Source organism: Bos indicus, chromosome 7, assembly GCF_029378745.1.
Source record: "Bos indicus isolate NIAB-ARS_2022 breed Sahiwal x Tharparkar chromosome 7, NIAB-ARS_B.indTharparkar_mat_pri_1.0, whole genome shotgun sequence".
NCBI classification, from domain to species: Eukaryota; Metazoa; Chordata; class Mammalia; order Artiodactyla; family Bovidae; genus Bos; species Bos indicus.
Window position 1 is genome coordinate 34,346,158 of NC_091766.1, and position 19,392 is coordinate 34,365,549.

The 19,392-nt window shown below is 40.3% G+C and overlaps 1 protein-coding gene across 6 annotated transcripts in view; it reads right to left on the reverse strand.

Moving 5' to 3' along the window:
- The window catches only part of TNFAIP8 (TNF alpha induced protein 8), a 144,616-nt gene that overhangs the window by 88,977 nt on the left and 36,247 nt on the right, over positions 1–19,392 (reverse strand). Inside the window, exon 3 of one of the 6 annotated variants that reach the window (XR_011567611.1) lies at positions 247–18,290. The exons of the other annotated variants lie outside the window; for them this stretch is intronic. The gene's annotated coding sequence lies outside the window, so the exon portion shown is untranslated. Of the gene's footprint in view, positions 1–246; positions 18,291–19,392 lie in introns of those variants that run through there. 6 annotated transcript variants of the gene reach the window in all.

The window sequence follows — 19,392 nt, forward strand, 5'->3', positions numbered from 1 at the left end:
TTGTTTAGCTGCGCCTCTGGTTTGTACCCAGTAGGTACCAGGAAGCAGACCCCTCCCCTGGTTGTGGCAATCAAAAGTGTATCCAGACATTGCTAATGATCCTTGGGAGGGGGAAGAGGGGCACAAAACTGTCCCTGGTTGAGAGACACTGTTCTAGAGCACTGGTTCTGGAAGGACCTGAGGACTTTTGAAAAATACTGATTGCAAGTCCCACCCACCTGCCCCCACCCCCATCCCCACATGAGATTTTGATTTAATTCATTTGGGCTGAGTGGTGAGCATCTGAATTTTTAAAAGCCAAGAGATTCTAAATTATGCAGCCAAGTGTAAGGATATCTGCCCTAGAGTTATCAATGATAGCAAGGAAGTCATTGAACCAATTTAAGGCAACACAAAAATGCACTGTGATGCACTATTGTGAAGTTGCTCAGTAGTGTCCTACTCTTTGCGACCCCATGGACTGCAGCCTGCCAGGCTTCTCCACCCAGGGGGTTTTCCAGGCAAGAATACTAGAGTGGGCTGCCATTTCCTTCTCCATGGGATCTTCCTGACCCAGGGATCGAACCTGGGTCTCCCACGCTACAGGCAAACTCTTTGCCCTCTGAGCCACCAGGGAAGCTTCCTCCAAATTAGAGTATTTTTTTATGTTGGTATTAAAATCTATACAATTATAGTAAACCAGTAGAGGAAATAGAAAAAGGGTGACTGTAGTCCTGATCTGACAACTTCTTTTCCATTTTGATTGGACAGGAACAAGAGCAAAAAGACTTGCTTGAATCTTAATGCTATATCTTCATACACAGATGGGGTGATTTAGAAACCAAGCTTCATAGACAGGAAATACAGAACTATGTCCTCACAGGGTGAAAACACCAGCTGTACAATGAAGACACTCTGGAGTTGCCATCTCTTTATGAGCACCACTAAACTGGCCTTGGAGAAATGCAGAGTTCCTTAAAAACAATACACAAGCAATCTGTGGGCTGGAAAGACACTCAGAGAACCCACATGAGAACTGAAATCAAGCCCTTTCCGGTGGGATCATGCTTGTAATAGATGACATTACCAGGGACCTACCTGGAGGGGACAGCAAAGTTGGAGCCCTGCACAAAAGCTTCATGGCTACAAACAACCCCAAGTCTTCTCTTCCTCCCTTATACCTCTTCATCCTCTGCCAGCCTCACTATGTTCAACTCTAGGCTTAGTTCCAACTTTTGCAGAGAATGGCATGGCACTCCCCCAGAAGGCACTGTTCCCCTAACTGCCTGGTCTCTGGCTGTGGCTTTCCGGCCAACCACGTGCCAACCTATCAGCTGGGCTGACAGACGGACTGCTGTTCTTTAAGTTGGAAGAACAGCAAGTAGACACATGCATACAAACATAAAGTGATTCTTCTGCCAGTTCAGCAAGGACACTAACCAGCAATTTGTATTGAGTATTTATGATGTGTACAGTACTTTGCTAAGAACTGTATATGCATTATCTCACTGACTCCTGACAGTACTTTAAAGGAGATGCTAGTACTGTCTCCATTTGGTAGAAAAATTTATTGAGGCTTATGCAGTTTAAGAAACTTATCCAAGGCCAAGCCAGGACTTGGATACATTTCTCTGGGGCATCAAAGCCCCTGGTCTTAACCACCACATAATCCTGCCTCCCATGGTTCTTGAACTTGGACTTAAACTCCACCAACTATTAATGTTTCAAGTTCTCATTGATTTGGGTTAGAAATCCTAGGATAGGAGAAAATTTTCCAGATACAGAAAGGATGTGTGATATCCAGTTTCATGCCAGACTGCATCAACAAGATCACAGGACATTGTACATGTCTTTGAACTTGCCTTGAATTAATCCTGGAGTTCAGCTTTGACTCCTCACACTCAGCATGCTTACTGATTCTTCTTTCAAGTCTCTCCCTAAACCTCTATTGTCCGTGCTAAGATTCTCTCATTTCTCACTCTTGGATTTGTAAGTGCCTCTGAACTGGCTTACACCAGCTCACATAACTGCAACCCATCTTGCACACAGATGTCAAATCTTTCAGTGCTACTTTCAAGTTTTCTCTCTTCTGCTAAAAAATGTGCAAGAGTTCCCTCTTTGAGATACCCTCAACTCTTCGGCACACCTCTGAAGGCTTCTACCATCCAGAATTCTCCTCAATATTTCTCAGTACAAAATCTTAAAACTCTAGGGACTTCCCTGGTGGTCCAGTGGCTAGGACTGGTGCTCCCTATGCAGGGGGCCAGGGTTTGATCCTTGGTCAGGGAACTGTATCTCACATGCTACAACTAAGACCTGGAGCAGCCAAACCAATAAATATTTCAAAAACTAAAATTAAAAAATGAAAATTCTAAGTCGGACCAACTTCCAGCACCTCCCCAAAACACTCTCTGTGATACCAACCTTTGTGACCTGGCACTGAGTGCCATTCTCCATGTCTGAATCAAGACCCACTTGCCTCACTTCAAATCCTTTATTGTATTCATCTATTCATAGACAGATATCAGGATAGATGTCTAAGGCAAAACTACCTTACTGAGACACTCCCATCTTTGGATGTGGTGTACTCTCCTTCCTCTCTCAAAATTTATTAAGCAGCTTCAAGCACTGTTTTGGGTGTGGAGACAGACCAGACAGTATAAGAGCTAAGTTCCCTGTACTCCTGGCATTGTTCCTTCTCTAAACCTCCTAGGACTTTTATGGCCAAATCCACCTCTCCCAGGGGCTTCTTGGATGGCTCAGCAGTAAAGAATCCACCTGCAATGCAGGAGATGCAGAGATGCATCTGATCCCTGGGATGGGAAGATCCCCTACAGGAGGAAGCGGCAATCTCCTCCAGTATGCTTGCCTGGAAAATCCCATGGACAGAGGAGCCTGGCAGGCTACAGTCTATAGGGTCGCAAAGAGTAGGACACCACTGAGTGACTGAGCATGCACATAAGCCACATCTCCCAAAGATGCCAGGACCATACATGCTCATGTTCAAATGAATTTAGTAAACACTGTGTGCAACAGCCAGCACCCTCTTAAGGAATGAACATGAGAAATCCTGCAGAACAGAGTTAGGTCACTTGCTTCAACCTAGTAGTCATCAAAGAAACCTGCTTGTGTTCATGAGAGAGAGAAAGAAAAAAGAAAAATCCTACAGGATATATCTCCTGGGAAAAACTGCTTTTACCACTAGTTTGTAAATTCCCAAAGGGCATGGACTATTGCTATGAGCATTAATTCAATCCATAGCTATTAATGAATGGTTACTATGAAACAGTTCCTGTCCCACTTGCTAGAGATTAATGGATGAACAAAGCAGACATAAGCCATTCTTAATCACTAGGCTACACTGCCTCCACTAAAGTATCTGCTAATTGTACTTGACCAAATTTTTCAACAGTGTGGAGTAATTTTTATTATTCTAGGATATATTAATAATAATTATTCTACAGTCCAGGCTCCCCTGGTAGCTCAGTGGTTAATAATCTCCTGCCAATGCAGGAGACACAGGTTTGATCCCTGGGTCAGGAAGAATTCCTTGGAAAAGGAAATGGCAACCCTCTCCAGTATTCTTGCCTGGGAAATCCCATATTCAGAGAAGCCTAGTGGGCTATACTCCATGGAGTCGCAAAGAGTTGGACACAACTTAGCAACTCAACAACAACACATTCTACAGTGTAGAAAACAAAATTTTGTTCTTGACTTTAACCCCAACCTGATGTACAAATACCTAGCACATACTAAGCACTCTAGTATTTGTTGAAAAATTAATCAGCCAATGTTATACAAGTTAGCACTTAGTTTACAAACTAAGCTAAATGTATGAAAATGTTTCACGTGCTTTAGCTTTTGTCTTCCCAGAGTATAAACCTCTTAAGCACAAGGATCATGTTCTATTTATTTGTACCAAATGAAACCATTCCATCTTAAGGCTGCTTCATAAAATACAAACTCAAAATTTAAAAGAAGCATACATGTCTCTGTTTGTAGATAACATGATCCTTATATAGAAAATCCTAAAGATTCCACTGAAAGACTGTTCAAACTAATAAACTCAGTAAAGTTGCAGGATAAACAGTCAATATACAAAAATCACTTGCATTTCTAAACACTACCAATGAACTACACAAAACAGAATTTAAGAAAACATTTATTATAGCATCAAAAAATAAACTTAAGAAATAAACTTAACCAAAGAAATGAGAGAACTCTACACTGAAAACTATAAGTCACTGATGAAAGAAATTAAAAACACAAATAAATAGCAAGATATCTTGTACTCAGAGAATGGAAGAATTAAAACTGTTAAAATGTCCATATTACCCAAAGCCATCTATAAATTCAATGCAATCACTATAAAGATTTCAGTGGCTTTTTTTTAATAGAAATAGGAAAGATCAATCCTAAAATTCATATGAAATACATACACACAGACACACAGACACACACACAGACACACACACACACACACACACTCACACACACCAAATTGCCAAAGCAATCCTAAGAAAGAAAACAAAGCTGGAGGCATCACACTTCCTGGTTTCAAAATATATTACAAAACTATAGTAATCAAAACAGTATGGTATTGGCATAAAAACAGACAGATAGAGCAACGGAACAGAATAGAGAGCCCAGAAATGAACTCATGCATACAGTCAACTAATGTTTGACAAGAACACCAAAAAGATTCAATGACAAAGCTTTTAAATTTGACAATGTCTCCAATAAATGGTGCTGGAAATTGAATAATCACATGCAAAAGAATAAAACTGGACTGCTCTCTAACACCATTCACAAAATGGATTAAATGTAAGATTTAAAACTTTAAACTCCTAGAAAAAAAAAAAACCCATAAAATAAAATCTCCTTGACATTGGCCTTAGAAATGATCTCATGGATATGACACCAAAAGCACAAGCAACATAAACAAAAACAAACAATTTTGACATAGCAAAATTAAATGTCAATTTAAAAACTTCTGCACAGCAAAAGAAATGATCAACAAAATGAAAAGATAACATATGGAATAGAAGAAAATATCTGCTATTTGCAAACTATATATCTGGTAAGTTTGATTCATATACAAACATATATACATACATAACTCCTGCAACTTAATAAAAACAATAATCTGAGTTTTAAATGGGCAAAGGAATCGAATAAACATTTTTCTAAAGAAGATATTTAGATGGCCAACAGGTACCTGAAAAAATGCTCAATATCACTAATCATCAGGAAATTGCAAATCAAAACCAGAATGAGAGATTACCTCCCACCTATCAGAATGGTTGTCATCAAAAAGACAAGATGTTGCTGCCAGAATATGGAGAAAAGGGAAGCCTTGTGCACTGTTGGTCAGACTATAAACTGGTGCAGCCACTACAGAAAGCAGTATGAAGGTTTCTCAAAGAATTAAAAATAGAACTACTATATGATCCACTTCTGAGCTATACCCAAAGGAAATGAAATTACCTTGAAGAGCTCTCTATACCTCCATGTTTGCAGCATTATCTACAATAGTCAAAATCTAAGTGGATGAATGGGTGAACAAAATGATTCAAACATAAAAAAGAAAATCCTGCCATTTGAAGCAGTATGAAAGAAACTCAAGGGCATTAAGCTAGTGAAATAAGTCAGACAGAGAAAGACAAATACTGTATGACATCACTTATGCACAGAATCCAAAAAAAACCCCAAACTCAGAAAGAAAGAGCAGACTGGTGGCAGACAGAGGGGAGGGGGTGGAGGAGGGAATTATGTGCAGGTAATCAACATTTCATGCAAAGATGGGCTCGATAAAGGACAGAAATGGTATGGACCTAACAGAAGCAGAAGATATTAAGAAGAGATGGCAAGAATACCCAGAAGAACTGTACAAAAAAGATCTTCACGACCCAGATAATCACAATGGTGTGATCACTCACCTAGAGCCAGACATCCTGGAATGTGAAGTCAAGTGGGCCTTAGAAAGCATCACTATGAACAAAGCTAGTGGAGGTGATGGAATTCCAGTGGAACTATTTCAAATCCTGAAAGATGATGCTGTGAAAGTGCTGCACTCAGTATGCCAGCAAATTTGGAAAACTGAGCAGTGGTCACAGGACTGGAAAAGGTCAGTTTTCATTCCAATCTCAAAGAAAGGCAATGCCAAAGAATGCTCAAACTACCGCACAATTGCACTCATCTCACACACTAGTAAAGTAATGCTCAAAATTCTCCAAGCCAGGCTTCAGCAATACGTGAACCATGAATTTCCAGATGTTCAAGCTAGTTTTAGAAAAAGAAGAGGAACCAGAGATCAAATTGCAACATCCACTGGATCATGCAAAAAGCAAGCGAGTTCCAGAAAAACATCTATTTCTGCTTTATTGACTATGCCAAAGCCTTTGACTGTGTGGATCACAATAAACTGTAGAAAATTCTGAAAGAGATGGGAATACCAGACCACCTGACCTGCCTCTTGAGAAATCTGTATGCAGGTCAGGAAGCCAACAGTTAGAACTGGACATGCATTTTGATATTTGGCAAAACTAATACAATTATGTAAAGTTTAAAAATAAAATAAAATTAGAAAAAAAAATAAAATTAAATTAAATTTAAAAAAAAGTTTCAGAAAACAAAATAAATGATTATTTGTATATCCTTAGAATATGGATGAATTTATTGAATGAGAATGAAAATATCAAAACATAAATAAAAAGATAAATATTTTGAATAAAAAAAAAAAAAAAAAAGAACTGGACATGGAACAACAGATGGGTTCCAAATAGGAAAAGGAGTACATCAAGGCTGTATATTGTCACCCTGCTTATTTAACTTCTATGCAGAGTACATCATGAGAAACGCTGGGCTGGAAGAAGCACAAGCTGGAATCAAGATTTCTGGGAGAAATATCAATAACCTCAGATATGCAGATGACACCACCCTTATGGCAGAAAGTGAAGAGGAACTCAAAAGCCTCTTGATGAAAGTGAAAATGGAGAGTGAAAAAGTTGGCTTAAAACTCAACATTCAGAAAACGAAGATCATGGCATCTGGTCCCATCACTTCATGGGAAATAGATGGGGAAACAGTGGAAACAGTATCAGACTTTATTGTTTGGGGCTCCAAAATCACTGCATATTGTGACTGCAGCCATGAAATTAAAGACACTTACTCCTTGGAAGAAAAGTTATGACCAACCCAGATAGCATATTAAAAAGCAGAGACATTACTTTGCCAACAAAAGTCCATCTATTCAAGGCTATGGTTTTTCCAGTGGTCATGTATAGATGTGAGAGTTGGACTGTGAAGAAAGCTGAGCACTGAAGAATTGATGCTTTTGAACTGTGGTGTTGGAAAAGACTCTTGAGAGTCCCTTGGACAGCAAGGAGATCCAACCAGTCCATTCTGAAGGAGATCAGCCCTGGGATTTCTTTGGAAGGAATGATGCTAAAGCTGAAGCTCCAGTACTTTGGCCACCTCATGCAAACAGTTGACTCATTGGAAAAGACTCTGATGCTGGGAGGGATTGGGGGCAGGAGGAGAAGGGGACGACAGAGAATGAGATGGCTGAATGGCATCACTGACTCGATGGACATGAGTCTGAGTGAACTCCGGGAGTTGGTGATGGACAGGGAGGCCTGGCATGCTTCGATTCATGGGGTCGCAGAGATCAGACACGACTGAGCGACTAAACTGAACTGAACTGAATCAAAGGGTATAAATCTCCAGTGACAAGATGAATGAATCATGGTGATGTAATATACAGCATGGTGACTAAATTTAACCATACTGTATTGGATGTTAAATGTTTTCACCACAGGGGAAAAAATTATACCTATGTGACATGATGAATGCATTATCTAAGCTTATCATGGCAATCATTTTGCAATGCATACATATATAAAATCAGTACACTGAACACCTTAAATTTACACAGTCTTAGATACCACTTATATCTCAGTAAGACTGGGAAAAAAGAAAAATAGCATACACTGTCTGTACTTTAATGAAGTTATTAAAGGTGCTGAGAATTCTATTAATCAACCACAGGTTAATAAGGCAGCTACCATATTCTACAGTGTATCAAACTTCAGTAAATGTACCGTCCCCTATTGTAGGACACGTAAGGAATAAAACAAAATGGTAAAACCTGTGCCTACTATGAGATCCTTCAGGAAGCCTCAGCACCCTGGCAGGTCTGGCCATGATGATCTCCCTGCTCTCCGCTTGCCTTCCAACCTCACCTTGATCCAGATGACATTTGCTCCAAGCCTTGCACAATTTAAAAGCTGAGCACTCTGAGACTTCCAATGGTCTCTAAGGTTTTCATGAAAATCCTTTGAGACTGTGGCTAATTTTTTTTTTTAAGTGGACTTTTAAAATAAGTGGAAAATAATTTTCTTTGGAACTTTTACATAACTTTAAAGTCAAATTAAATTCTCAACCTTGAACTAATTATCAATGAGAAAAATGACAAATACAAAGCTCTCACTTCTTATGCAATTGTTACGGAAAATTTCTGGAGTACTGTCAACCATTTTTTACCTTATATAATATCCTTTCAACATATTTAATCCCTTTTAATATTGAAGCTAAAGATTATAGTGACAATCAAAACAAGTATTTATCCTGGTTTTTATTGAATAGTTTTTTTTTCCAAGTACAGATTGTTCCAATTAACTTTAACTTCTCTTTAAAGATTCGTATCCTATTTAGTGCTTACAGAACTTTATCCCATTTGCTTTTAGGTTCCCTCTGCCCTTTGATATTCTTTCACATTCGGATTTCACAAAGCTGACAAGTTCTTACTCTGCCCTATTAACAAATCTGTCCCCTTTGGCGGTTACATTCTAGTTCCTGAGAATATTACTTAAGCTTCTAAAACGAACTACCACTTCCCACGAAATAGCTTTCCTTTCTCTGTAATGAAAGAAGTAAAATATTTTCTTTATAAAAATTACCGTAGGCTTAACACTTACTATATATTATGTGCCAAGTGTTGAACTAAGTATTTCATTTTTTTTCATCTGATTTTTAATCCTCACAAAATGAGGTCAGAGCCATGATGAGTTCCATGGCCCAGAGGAACAGAGGTTAAGTACAATGTCAAAGTCACAACTCTAGGAAAGAGCAGGGCCATGATATATGAATCCAGATCCCTGTTTTCAAACCCTGGCTCAAATAACAAGTAATTTAAAAAACAAACCAACCAAACAACAACAAATACAGACTCTAGCTCAAGCTGCTGTGCCAAACCATAGCATTTTCCCCTATCTTTCCCCAGTTAGAATCGCTGATAACATTTGTTCTTTCCTTCTAAAATTTTCCCTCAGTTTTATTGATATATAATTGATATATACATTGTACTACATTAAGATGTACAACATACTGATTTCATAAATGTGCAGATTACAAGATGATTACCACAGTAAGGTTACTCAACACATTCATCATCTCACACAGTTGCATTTTTTTTTTAATGGTGGGAACTTCTTAAATCTAGTCTCTTAGCAACTTTCAGACACACAATACAGTATTATTAACTACAGGCACCATGATGTGTACTTCACATCCCCAGAATGTATTCATCTTATAACTGGAAGTTTGTTCCTCTGACAACCTTCAAGGGTTTCACCCGCCTCCCTCTTTCCAAATTTTAAATGCCAAACAAGCATGTCTACTCCTTGCCTCAATGCCTTTACTCTTACCTAAAACGTATCATACACATTAGTTTGGAATTCAATAATATATTATGATTATCTTTCAAAGTGAATATATAGGTCTTTTTCCTTCCTGTCATGGCTCAACACTAGTTGACCAAGTAGAAGTTTCATAACTAATTTAACTCACCAGGCTCCTCTGTCCATGGGATTCTCCAGGCAAGAATACTGGAGTGGGTTGCCATTTCCTTTTCCAGAGTATCTTCTCAACCCAGGGATCAAACCTGGGTCTCCTGCATTGCAGGCAGATACTTTACCACCTGAGCCACCGGGGAAGCCCTTTAGTTAAACTGCTGCTGCTGCTGCTGCTGCTGCTAAGTCGCATCAGTTGTGTCCGACTCTGTGCGACCCCATAGACGGCAGCCCACCAGGCTCCCCCATCTCTGGGATTCTCCAGGCAAGAACACTGGAGGGGGTTGTCATTTCCTTCTCCAATGCATGAACTAGGTTTGGTTAATGATCATTTAGGCTGCTTCCAATTCTTTTCTGTTACATATAATATTGCAGTGGATATCATAAGAATACATTTGAGCCTAACATATTTCTGCATGTGTCCAATTGTTACCTAAGAATGGATTCCTAGAAAAAAAAATGAGTTCTTAGGAGTGGGATGGCAGGATCAAAAGGTATACATATTTCAAATTTTGATACATATCGTCAGACTGTTCCCCAGAAAGTTGTAATCTGCAATCTTATAAATAGTATTTGAGAAATGTATAAATAGTATTTGAAAAATTCCCATGTTTGCCCACTTGCCCTCCAACCCTGGGTCATCAAACTCTATCAGGTAAGTAGAAAGTAACATCCCAAAACTTCATGGGAAATAGATGGGGAAACAGTGGAAACAGTGTCAGACTTTATTTTTGTTGCTCCAAAATCACCGAAGATGGTGATTGCAGCCATGAAATTAAAAGATGCTTACTCCTTGGAAAGAAAGTTGTGACCGACCTAGATAGCACATTAAAAAAACAGAGATATTACTTTGCCAACAAAGGTCCGTCTAGTCAAGGCTATGGTTTTTCCAGTGGTCATGTATAGATGTGAGAGTTGGACTGTGAAAAAAGCTGAGTGCTGAAGAATTGATGCTTTTGAACTGTGGTGTTGGAGAAGACTCTTGAGAGTCCCTTGGACTGCAAGGAGATCCAACCAGTCCATCCTAAAGGAGACCAGTCCTGGGTGTTCGTTGGAAGGACTGATGCTCAGGCTGAAACTCCAATAGTTTGGCCACCTCATGAGAAGAGTTGACTCATTGGAAAAGACCCTGATGCTGGAAGGGATTGGGGGCAGGAAGAGAATGGGACGACAAAGGATGAGATGGCTGGATGGCATCACCGACTTGATGAACATGAGTTTGGGTGAACTCCGGGAGTTGGTGATGGACAGGGAGGCCTGGCGTGCTGCGATTCATGTGGTCGCAAAGAGTTGGACACAACTGAGCAACTGAACTGAACTGAACTGAACATCCCAAAACACACAGATCTAGGACTTCGATTTCCACCTTGATAAACCTAATGCCTGGGTTCCCACTCAAAATGTTCTAGATAAGAAATAAGTTTACACCAATTCTGAGTTATAAGGTTATCGTTCAGTGCTATGTTCAACAGTCCATATTATGAGGCTAAATCTATTTTACAAAAGCACAACAAAGAGTCCAGAAAAGAAAGAAAGAAAGAAATACAAAGGATGTAGAAGAAAAAGAATTCAAAGAGGGAAGAAGTGGTTCAAGGATATGATGGATGAAGAATCAATCAATACTTTGCAAGAAGGAAGCCAGTTCCATACTTTGCAATCGTCCTTGAGAAACAATTGATGAAGCATTCTGCTGAACCTCAAAAGGACCACAAGGCTTTAGGTATTTTTGTTGTTTGTTTGTGCTCACTCAGTTGTGTCCGACTCTTTCTGATCCTATGAACTGTAGCCCACCAGGTTCCTCTGTGCATGGGATTTTCCAGGCAAGAACACTGGAGTCGGTTGCTATTTCCTCCCCCAGATAGATATTTTTATTTCTCTGATGAACACTCAAACTCCACAAACCTGAACTTCATTCCTCCTTCTTGAATGAACACTCACAAGGTCCTTTCATCCACATTCCTTACTAATTATACTCCACTTTTGCTAATCGCCTTATTTCCTCCTCACATTGATATAAAAGTGTTCGTGCATTAGGGTCATACTCATTTAATCTTTCAAGATCCATGCCACCACTTCCTCCTTTGTTGTTGCTCAGTCGCTAAGTCATGTCTAACTCTTTGCGACCCCATGGACTGCAGCACACCAGGCTTCCATATCCTTCACTATCTCCTGGAGTGCTCAAACTCATGTCCATTGAGTCGGTAATGCCATCCAACTATCTCATCTGCTGTCACCCCCTTCTCCTCCTTTAATTCCCTTTAAAATGAACACCAAACAAAGCCAGGAATATTTAAGGTTTGGGGGTATAGGGTTTTTTGGTCTTGAAGGAAAGGAGAAGGAAAAGAAGGAAGGGAAAGACAAAGCCCTGCTCTCGGAGCAGTCATCAGGTTTAAGACCAGTCTTTGGCCCAAGCCACGTTTGTCTCTCTGCCTTCTCCAAGCTTTCTGGGACCTTCCTTCCCTCCACTGTGGAGAGCTGTCCTGGAGTCCTCAGGGGGCGCTGTCCTGCCTTACCTTCCCCATCAGAGGGTCTCCATGGTTGTTACTGTCTGAGAGGGAGGTTCCATTTTGGTCAATGAGCACTGTGCTCCCTCCCTCCTCCCCTCGGGGTCCTCTGAGGATGGCCCCACTGCCTTTCTGGTCTTGGTGCAGTGCCCCCAGGGGTGTCTTTGGTGGCAGGGTCCTGGGGGGAGGATGGGGAAGTGGGGTGGGGGGTTAGAGAGTGACATCCATTTCCCAACCTCTGCAAAGGCATTGGAGCTCTGAGAACAGCCTCAGTACAGCTAGTGATTTCTGTTACTCTGTGAAATCTATCTCCTAGGGAAGAAAACTCCCCACAAAAGAAACCAAAGATGGATGGAGAAAGAGAAAAGAAGAGCCACCAGCTGAATGTGGCAGGTGCTTTATTCATGGCATCCCTGTTAGGCCTCCCACCCTCCTGTGTGCCTGGTTTTATTTCTTCCCACTTTCAGTGGGAAAACAGTGACTTAAAAGAAGTGAAGTAATTTGACTGGCCAGAGAAGGCAATGGCATCCCACTCCAGTACTCTTGCCTGGAGAACCCCATGGACAGGGGAGCCTGGTGGGCTGCCGTCTATGGGGTCGCACAGAGTCGGACACGACTGACGCGACTTAGCAGCAGCAGCAGCAACTTGACTGGCAGGGCCTCACACCTGGGAAGCATGAGCTGAAATTCATGCTTTCAGCCGCCCCCCCACTCCAGGTTTCTTGGACCCAAGAAAGTAATTGCCATCAAGCCTGAGAGCAGAACTTCCCAATCTGAGGCCTGCAGACCCCTAAGAGCACCTGAGTGGGCTCTGGGGGCATCAGAATGTCCTGAGAGTGGGGTGCTTGCCTTTTGTGGGAGGGTCACCAAATGCCCCCCTTGATCTCCTTTCCACCTCCAACAGTCTGAACACTGATGCTTTAATCATGTGTAGAAGTACCCACCCTTGCTCTGACCGTAAATCCTGTACTGTTATCTTTTCATTATCCTGAGGAGTCATCTTGTTAACATATTATTTAAACAGCAGTTGAAAGGGAATCACTTTCAGAGAAGTGCTGAAATGAACCATGGCTGTCCTGAGCTACCAAGCCTCACCCACCTCAAGCTTTTATCAGATGCTCAGAAGGGTCCATAACCAGAAAAAGACTGAAAATTAGTGAGACACACCCCCATAAAGTCTTTCTCCCTGAAAGAAATAAAAACAAAATATACTTCTTCATAGGCCTCTAAATGTGTTGCAAGGGCTTCCATTCAGAAATACAGGGGCACCCACAGATGAAGTGGCCACGTGTAATCTTGGTCCAGCAAAAATTATTATCTGCCACTCAGGGTGAGAAAGTCTAATACTAATGCATGTTACCAAGGCTTTTAGTACAGAGGAAGGAAGCTCTGGTTTAAGTAGAGGAGGAAACTGCAGAAGAGGTCTTTGATCTTTGTTTCACAAAAAGCAACTGAAAATGTAAATAACTGTCTCCTTGCATACCGGGTGACAGATAACAAGAAAGTAGTTTTAACAATTTTATTATACACGTGCAAGATTGCTTTTGCCTTTTGACTAGGTAAATGATCAATCGCTGGAAAGAAAATACATCAACTTCTATGGGGCACAGAGGAGTACACTGGCTCAGATACCCTGCCAGTGCACTACTGAAACGGTCTGAAGAGAGACCAAAAAAAAGCTAAGACAATCAACAACATTTATTAAGTGCCAACTGTTTAAGACCTACTCACAATGCCACTTCTGATGTACTGGAAGCCTTGTGGCGCCAGAAGTCAGGAGAGGGCAGCCTGTATGATACGCTGCACACCAGCTAGGAAGCTACAAAAATAAAGGTGGAGGAAGAGCGCTACACAGGAAAATACAGGAGATTTATATGAATTAAGCAGAAAGCGAGAAACAAGTGTGAGGGGCCAGGCTCGCCAACGCCAAGCTCCTAAGAAATGATGCAGATTACCCTGAAAAATGTTTGCAGGTAGAATATTTGTGAGTACGTCAGCAGGTCAGGAGGAAAGGCTGTCATTTGCACCAAAGCTGTCATTTCATGACTCAAGAATGCCTTCAAGCTCCGCCGTATTCATTTAATAATATTATTTTACTGTCAATTATCAGTCGGGCAAGATGCCCAAGATAACATGTGTTAAGTCATGAGTTTCCTCCTCTGTAAGTTAAGGAGGTTGGAATCAACTTCTAAAGGCTTTAACTCTAAGTGAAATGGTATTAGCATTTCTCAAGGTACTGTTTGTGATTTGATTTTTCCTTGAGAAGGTACTCTTCAGGAAATGAATGTTTTTAAATTACATGTGCAGACTCTAAAGGGGAGGAGTAGCTGATGCTAGATAAACACAGTGCAGCTGTAAAACTCTGGTTAGTGGCAAGGCTGCTTCAGCGGGAAAATAACAACTACATTTTCATCATTAAATCAGAATAGGAATCATTTCCAAGTAAGTCTTGAAGTGTATCTACATATGTATACACACACACACACTAAAATATATCCTATTTTGATTCAATTGATTGTTAAGATATACAATTTAATAGCAGGAGTTACAGGGGAAGGACTACAACATTATAACACATCTCCAATTAGAATTGTTAAAAATGAAAAAACAGGCACCTCAGAATGAAAGACTACAGTGAAAGTGAAAAAAAAAAATGTGAAAGTGTTAGTTGCTCAGTCTGCATTTGACTCTTTGTGACTGCATGGATTGTGGTCTGCCGGGCTCCTCTGTTCATGGGATTTCCCAGGTGAGAATACTGGAGAGGGTAGCCATTCCCTTCTCCAGGGACCCAGGGATTGAACCTGGGTCTCCTGCATTGCAGCCTGATTCTTTACCGTCTGAGCCACCAGGGAAGCCCATGAATGGATAAATATAGATGCTTAATTAGATGTGTCTATCCATCTTTCCAGGTTTTCTTGACAGGGGATCACTAGCAGAAGCTATGCAACAGGCTGTTTGACTCCTTCCTCACGCTGAAAACACAGAAGCTATTAAAAGAATTTTATAAAAGTTGCACTAAAAAAAAAAGTATAATGAAGGTGCATACCTTTCGACCCAACAATTTACTCTGAGAAACTTATAACTGCTTGAATACAGTGACATGTAAACAAAGAGGTTTACTGTAGCATTAACTGGAATATAAAAACCTATATTCCACTGCATGATACCATTTATATGTGGAATCTAAAAGATAACAAACAATTTATAAAACAAAAAAGAAGTAGACCCACAGATATAGAGAACTAGTGGTTACCAGTGGGGAGAGGAGAGAGGATGGGCAATATAAAGGTGGAGGAATAGTTATTATGGGATTATATGAAATCATGTGTGTGAAACTTTTGAAAACTATAAAACACTATAGAATTTAAAGACTCTTTCATTTAATTAAAAAAATAAAAATAAATTCAAGAATCTGTTTCTATAAAAACTGATATAGAAAACCTATAAAACCATGAATGTTCAACAATAAGAAAATTCTTAAATCATGATACAGCTGTGGATTTGAAATACAGAATATGTATTTGAATAGGCTTCCCAGGTGGCTTAGTGGTAAAGAATCTGCCTACAATGCAGGAGACGCAGGTTCAATCCCTGGGTCAGGGAGATCGCCTGGAGGAAGAAATGTCAACCCACTCCATTATTCTTGCCTAGAGGATCCCACGGACAGAAGAGCCTGACAAGCTGCAGCCCATAGGGTCGCAAAGAGTCGGACACAATTCAGCACACAAGCACACATATGCACAGCTGTATGTGAATATAGATTGGAATGTAGAATACCATGACATAAAAAAATGCTAATACGGACTGATGCTCGAGATATTGAATATGTGTGAAAAAAGAAAGGTCTCAGTTTTAAGAGTAATATTCTATATATTATTGACTGTAAAATGCACATTTCTTCATGTCTTAACATCTGGGAAATTGGTGTACAAGCAATGGCATCTTTGAATCCATGAAATAGAGTGGTACATATTAATACACATGCTTGAACATGCATAACAATTTTCTAGAAAATTACTTCTAATTATAACACAAGGGAAGCAAAAGATATTTTCTTTGTTTTATTTTACTTTATCCTACATTCTTTCTTAAGGTTTGAGGTGTTTCCTGGAACACATACTATTTCCAAATAAAAACAAAACAAACCACCTATAAGTAGTTGCAGGTTCCTAAAAAGTAGTGGCTTGGACAACCACTGGGACAGGTTATTTCTTTTGGGGAAACCACCCCCAGGAGATTTTTTATTTTACAAGAAATGAAAAGCAAGGATCGAAGAAGAGGGAAGTTCACTAAGAAATCCTGAGCACATAGCAATGTTTCTTCCTTTCTGATCACTGAGGCAAGTACTGCCAAAAGCTCTAGCTTGGTCTTCATGCTGGAAGACTGGTGGGGCAGGCAGGGGTCGGGGTGGGGAAAGGGTTGGGAACTCAGAGGAAGTCTTGCCCTCTGGGAAGATAGAGCAGCAAAGCAGAGAAAGTGTTCTCTGAGGGAGAAAGCAGCAGGTGTGGGGTGGGAGGCTGAGTCTGGCCACAGCTGACCACACCAGCAGAGGATGGCAACTGGAAGGACCAGCACTGGTCCTGAGCACAGGTACGCTAGGTCCCTGTGGAACCCTCAGAAGGTGAAACTTCAGGGCAGTGATTCTCACCTTAAGGTCCTCCATCCTCGGGATTACTAAGGTGGCGGGGGTTGGGGGGAAGGCAGTAATTCTCTGGCCTACCCAGGTCTAAGGCAAAGATGTTCCCAATAGCAGTCCAGCAGAGGCCTGAGCTACCACGACCTGAATATATTCACATAAGGTGGGTATCCTTTACAACACATAAAAAATAGATTAGAAGTATTACAGTTTAAAAAATTTTATTCCAAACGATTTTCAAGATTAGAATTGAAAAGAAAAAAGGGAAATGAAAAAAATAAATAAAAGCAAAATGAAACAGAAAAATAAGAATTGATAATACTATTCTGAGATGAAGGACCTAAATCTTTGAGATTAAAGCAAACATTCAGAAATTTCATTCCCTGATGACAAAGTATACTCTCCCCCTACCCAATTTAATCAATTAAGAAAATGGCCACTTGAAAACTAAGTTCATTTTTGAGGGGAGGAACTCCTAAAATGATGATCAAGAAAATATTTTAAATACTCTATATTTCCTCAGACCTTCCATTTTCTTTTGCAAATCAGCTTACTTAAATTCTGTTCACAGGGGGAGCCTGTACCTAGTGGCCCACAGCGCCAGAACTTACACTTCAAATGCCTCCATCTCTGTTGTTACAGCTTGGAATGTAAAGATTTACATTTACCGCCCCCTCCCTTTAAGCAAAAATAATGTGGCATTATTTTTCTCTTTATATCATGATAGAAGGCATATTACATTGACTTACTTGTAAATGATTTAATTATATGTACTCTTTCAATGATAATTTTCGCCTCCCCTTTCCTTCCGGACTTCTTTGTTCTGGTGCAGCACAGTTTCCAACACCGGGTTAGAAGTTAGGAGAAGGTATCACTTAAATCAATTTGCATTAAACAGAGATGTGTTGTCTTGTTTGTGGAAACATCCAAAAGGGAAACATGTGCTATAAGACTGGTACAGAAGATCATTTAAAATAATTTCTAAAAGGATACTATCAGTTTATTAAAAGGAAATTATGAGAAAACAGGGATAATTAGTTTCATCTGAGAAGAATGAGTTCCTGTAATCAGGGTCTTTGATTTCACAACATCGCCAATAAGACGGTAACTCTGTTGACTACACATTATCAGTGAGTACTACACTGTACTCAGATAATGATAAGGATTCCTAAGTTCAGGCTCTGGGGACTTTGGCTGCATCATGAAGGGTTTCCCTGTGGGTCAGGGAGGGCCACAAGTTTACAAAAGGCCATCACTGTCTTCTGCAGCAGTCATCATTCTAGCCCCTCCTCACAAGCTCTTTTCCCCAGCCAGTTCTATCTGTGTAGAAACAAGAAGACAATAAGAATGGAAAAGGTCAATAAGACAATAAGAACTGGAAAAGTCAGTTTTCATTCCAATCCCTAAGAAAGGCAATGCCAAACAAGGCTCAAACTGCCACACAATTGCACCATCTCACACGCTAGCAAAGTAATGCTCAAAATTCTCCAAGCCAGGCTTCAACAATATGTGAACCATGAACTTCCAGATGCTCAAGATGGTTTTAGAAAAGGCAGAGGAACCAGAGATCAAATTGCCAACATCTGCTGGATCATCAAAAAAGTGGGAGAGTTCCAGAAAAACATCTATTTCTGCTTTATTGACTATGCCAAAGCCTTTGACTGTGTGGATCACAATAAACAGTGGAAAATTCTCAAAGAGATGGGAATACCACACCACCTGATCTGCCTCTTGAGAAATTTGTATGCAGGTCAGGAAGCAACAGTTAGAACTGGACATGGAACAATAGACTGGTTCCAAATAGGAAAAGGAGGACGTCAAGGCTGTATATTGTCACCCTGCTTATTTAACTTATATGCAGAGTACATCATGAGAAACGCTGGACTGGAAGAAACACAAGTTGGAATCAAGATTGCTGGGAGAAATATCAATAACCTCAGATATGCAGATGACACCTCCCTTATGGCAGAAAGTGAAGAGGAACTAAAAAGCCTCTTGATGAAAGTGAAAGTGGAGAGAAAAAGTTGGCTTAAAACTCAACATTCAGAAAACGAAGATCATGGCATCCAGTCCCATCACTTCATGACAAACAGATAGGGAAACAGTGGAAAGTGTCAGACTTCATTTTTTGGGGCTCCAAAATCACTGCAGATAGTGACTACAGGCATGAAATATAAAGACGCTACTCCTTGGAAGAAAAGTTATGACCAACCTAGATAGCATATTAAAAAGCAGAGACATTACTTTGCCAACAAAGGTCCATCTAGTTAAGGCAATGGTTTTTCCAGGAGTCATGTATGGATGTGAGAGTTGGAATATAAAGAAAGCTGAGCGTAGAAGAATTGATGTTTTTGAACTGTGGTGTTGGAGAAGACTCTTGAGAGTCCCTTGGACTGCAAGGAGATCCATCCAGTCCATCCTA